This window comes from Nestor notabilis, unplaced genomic scaffold (genome assembly GCF_000696875.1).
Source record: "Nestor notabilis isolate BGI_N333 unplaced genomic scaffold, ASM69687v1 scaffold14803, whole genome shotgun sequence".
NCBI lineage: Eukaryota > Metazoa > Chordata > Aves > Psittaciformes > Psittacidae > Nestor > Nestor notabilis.
In genome coordinates this window covers 7814-13025 of record NW_009923399.1, presented here as the reverse complement: position 1 = coordinate 13025, position 5212 = coordinate 7814, and positions in this window count along the sequence as shown.

The window sequence follows — 5212 nt, the reverse complement described above, 5'->3', positions numbered from 1 at the left end:
TGCATGGGGTTGTTGTGGCCCAAGTGCAGAACCTGACACTTTGCCTTGTTGAACCTCATACAATTGTCCTTAGCCCATCGATCCAGCCTGTCCCTCTGCAGAGCTTTCCTGCCCTCCAGCAGATGAACACTCCCACCTAACTTAGTGTTGTCTGCAAATTTACTGAGGTGCACTTGATCCCCTTGTCCAGATCATTGATAAAGATATTAAACAGAACTGGCCCCAATAGTGAGCCGTGGGGAACACTACTTGTAACTGGCTGCCAACTGGATTTAACTTCACTCACCACCTGTCTTTGGGCTTGGCTTTACTAAAGCCTGCTACTAGGTAGACAACATCCTTTCCCTCATTCACTAAGCGGGTCACCTTGTGATAGAAGGAGATCAGGTTAGTCAAGCAGGACCTGCCATGCATAAACCCAAGCTAACTGGGCCTTATCACCTGCTTGTCCTGTATGTGCCATATGATGGTACTCAGGATGATCTGCTCCATAACCTTCCCCAACACTAAGATCAGACTGACAGGCCTGTAATTCCCTGGATCCTCTTTCCAGCCCTTCTTATAGATGGGCATCATGGAAGAGCTGCAGTTACTGTGCATCCAGGTGGGAACAGGACGGGGTGAGACACTGGCCAGGCAGTGACAATACCACCTCTCAACTGGTTCTTGACTGTATTACAGGGTATTTTTTCACATCTCTACTGAGGCCAAGCATCTTGTCTGTAAGTGTGACCAAAATCCATCTTCCTAGGAAATGAGATAAGTTAGCTTTTCCAGGGAGAAAAAAATAAGATTATTACCATTGGTGCTGAATAATAGTGCACGTGAAAGTTTTCTTTGCCACTTGCCAGAACTATTTAACATTTCTAGTTATTGAGCAAATCTTGCATCAAGTTGCCACCAATGCCTGGGATGCTGAGCTACACGGCATATCTACATGGTTGTGCTTGAATCCATGAGAGAGGAGGTAGAAGTCATTGACTGAGAGTGGAGCTGTGTGACTCTGGCTGACTTTGATGGCAAAGTATGTTATTCCCACAAGCACTGTTTCCAGTTTCCAGCTTGATATATGGAAGGTTTTATGGATATATGCAGAGCTATTCCTTGTTCTACACAAGTCTAGGAGGAAGCAGCTAGGTAGGTTAGTTCCTGACATTATGTATTGTGGTGATTACATTTTGTTGCTAAATTCACCTTTCATTTATGTCTCTCTACAGATCTTGCCATGGTTACTATTCTGTTGAATACATTTCCATTCAAGGCAATATCTTCCTTGCAATCATGTGTAATTTCCATCACAAGCTTCTATGTCCCCATTATGTGGAATTATTTTTAACCTTGTCATGGTTTAAGCCCAGCCGGTAACTCAGCACCACACAGCCGTTCTCTCACTCGCTTCTCCTTCCCCACTCCGGGCAGGATGGGGAGGAGAATCTAAAGAATGTAAACCCCACAGGTTGAGATAAGAACAGTTTAATAACTAAAGTACTATGTACTACTACTACTAATGATAATAATGATAAGGGAAATAACAAGAGGAGAGAATATAAAACTAAAAGGGAAAAGGAAAAAAACCCAATAAACACAAGTGATGCACAGTCACCATCTGCTGATACCCAGTCTGAACATGGAATATCCCTTTGGCTAGTTTGGGTCAGGCGTCCTGTCTCTGCTCCCTCCTGTCTTCCTGTGCCCCTCCTCACCGGCAAAACATGAGAGACTGAAAAGTCCTTGATCAGAGTAAGCACTGCTGAGCAACAACTAAAACACCGGTGTGTTATCAGCTTTGTTCACAGGCTGAAGCCAAAACACAGCACTGCACCAGCTACTAGGAAAGAAAAGAAAAAAAGAACTGTTACAGCTGAAACCAGGACATCCTTATAGGATCAAAAAGGGGAAAAAAGAATAAATGAAGGATTAGGTGCTATGAATGAAGAGGTTTTAAAATATAAGCTGCAAAACTGGAGCAATCTGACTGGGTAACAAAGAGTTCCAACGAGAGAAATTAACAGTGCTTGGAACTAATTAGCCCCATCAGCTTCCCTCATGCTAATTTATCCATGATGAAAGAGGACAGAAATAGCAGGAGGAAAAAAAAATAAATTAAAAATTAGAGGAATTGTGCTTTATATACAACTACTATGAGCAGGCAAAGCCCCCCAAATTCTGCAGGGTAATGTGTGAGCATGCGTGATGAAATGCAAAGCCTCGCTACCGCAGTCGTGTCCCTTTGGACATCCCCCTGGATCGCTCTAGGTTGCTGTGCAGGTTGCACAGCAGCGCTCTCATTTTCCAGCACATTTTTCTTCCAGGCGCCACACGTGTGCAAGGGGCTGATCATAGGGATGCAGCTGCTGGAGTGAGAGCTTCTTTCCACTCCTTTTTCTCCCATTAATCTGCTCCGTGACGACAGCAGAGCCAAACAAAGCCTCTCGGTGCAGGTAGTTCCTGTGATCTAGTGCCCGGCTGAGTGTCTGACAAAGCCCTTTTTGGCTTGTGACCAAGGCTGTGATGTGCTATGGATGAATTAGGGGAAGAGGGATCAACTCTGCAACTGTGTAGATACAGCAAATGTGAACTAAAGTTTTCCATGCTTCCCGACACCATGAAAATATGTCCCTGTCCCTTCCCTGCAGAAAAGTGATGTTTACAATATGAGGTAGGCTCCCACCACACCACTGGACAGACCCTACATTGCTCAGTACTGGACAGACCCCACATTGCTCATCAATGGACAGACCCCACATTGCTCACCTTCCAGATGTATGCAGCCTGATTTATGTAGTTTACTTATTCAATTTGATATGGGCAATGCTGTTTCCTCAAATTCTTTGAGATTTCATTTGACTGCATTGCAATCACTCCTTAAATAAATTAGGTTTATTCGTGTCATATGTGCCCTAAAAAAAGAAAAAAACCTGCTTTGTAATAACTGCTACCAGAAAAGAGTGCTTTTGGGTGTTGAAGTATCTAAAAACAAGTAAAAATGTAGAAAACATGGTGAGGATGCTGGATCAGACAGCAAAGATGAGCTTTCCACTCCTAGTTTCTATCAATCAGTTTTTTCACTATTCCACACTTTACTAATTTACTTTTAGGCTATATGTTAAAATCAGGAATAGAGGAGTAACCTGAATCTAAATTAAACGGTGACAAGGCATATTACAAGCATTATGCTATAATCTGTGTTCCATGCATATACACATTTCAGAGAGAAATCAAATGTGATCCATTAGTTTCTGAGGAACCTGAACAAAGATACTTCTGCCTTTGACTAGGCTGTGTTTTCAGCAGCAAAAAGCACTACTATAAAATAGCTTTCAAGCATTTGACTTTTTTATTGAATAAATGTAATGGACAGGGGAGGAAAAGAGAGGTTTGGGGTTCTTTTATTCTTTTTATCAACCAAGTATTTTTCATAGAGATTTTACAAAATACCCCATCAGACTCTAATAGTTCACCATGTACTGGCTGCAGACATTGTGAATGCAATGGATTCACAGAAGAAAAGCTGTATTATTTTGATAAATTGTACTGTTTTATAACATTAATTTGATCTGCAAAATTCCACTCATCTGGGGTAAAGGAGATTTTTCTTTGAGCACACATAAAATCTTATTATGTGTTCTCATTATCGTTCATCATTATGGTAAAGAGTAAGATAATACTGTATTGTGCCTAGACTTCCACACTTGGAGGCAATGTAAAAGGCTATATGAATATCTTATGAAGTGATTGCAAAATAAAATTGACATCAAAGTGTTTCAACTATGTAATGCATTATTCCCTTGTTGTAAAATTGGATTCTTACTGAAAAATGTTTTCTTCCTTTTGCATTTGTGAAAGAGAAAGAAAAGTTAGTCTCCTACACTTACAGAATAATGCAGCATTTTCCTATGTTTTACAAGGGCAAAATTACTCATCAGCATCATTACTTTTAATGAAAGTTTAATTTTTGGTGTTTGATTAAAATGAATCAAACACCATTCATTTCATTTCAGCGTGATGCTTAAAACTGAGGTGAGTGGGACACCCAAAACAGTGAACACAAACTGAAAAAGCATTAACAGGGCTCCAGGAGCCAAAATAATCACCAGATATTTTTGGCCTGCTTAGCAGCTGGAGTGAAATGTCTGGGCAGTGAGGTGACTGCCATGGAGGTCTGTGCAGCTGCACTACATGGCCTGGCCATGGGGGCTTCTCCATCCCTCTAACTCCTTTTCAAACTCTCTTTTCCCGAAATTGGTGGTGAAATTCCCATTAATGTCATGCACTCCTGCTTGGGAATGCTACATGCCAGAAGATTTTAAGCTCAGATGATGTATCCATGAGGTTCCTCTATACATCTGGCTGTTGCTGGCTTTCAGGGAGCTTGCTCGGAGGAACAGTAAATCCCACCAAAGAGTTACGGCTTTCGGAACAGACACACCACATCCACGCGACCCAACGCGTCCATCCACTGTGAATGCACTTTGCTGTTTAAAATCTGTTTAAAACACTTTGAATAGAAATATTTGTCTCGACAAATATTATGGCAATCATCTAAAGTCACCATAGATGAGGTGTGAAGATGGGGACTGGTCACAGAGGAGAGCAGTGATGCTGAACAAAATGGTCAGAGATGGAGCAATACCCAAAACCATTAAAAGGGAGCAATACATGGAGGACAACAGGTAAAGGCAACAGTGTACCTGAAGACCTATATGTGAGGCTGGATGTGAAGAAGAAATTCTTCACAATGAGGGTGGCAAATACTGCACAGGTTGACCAGAGAGGTGGTGAATGCCCCATCCCTGGAGACATTCAAGGCCAGGCTGGATGCGGTTCTGGGCAACCTGATCTAGTTGAAGATGTTCCTGCTTTTTGCAGGGAGTTGGACTAGATGACCTTTGAAGATCCTTTCCAACCCAAACTGTTCTATGGCTGTATGAACCCCACAGAGTGTGCAGGTCAGTGAGGACATTGATACAAAACGTATTTATCTTGCTGGATGCTCCACGCTTGGTTTCAATTTTGTGACTATGAGGCCACTACAACTTATTTATTCCCTAACTTAGTTGATTCTGTATATGTTAGCTTTAAGCTCATACCTTCCTTTGTCTTGGTATGCATGGGGAGCAAAATCTCAGCCACTTCATGAAGCACCACACAAACCACAAAACACTTATTGACTCCAGTAGGGCCAGGATTACAGCCTTAATTTTCCAATCTT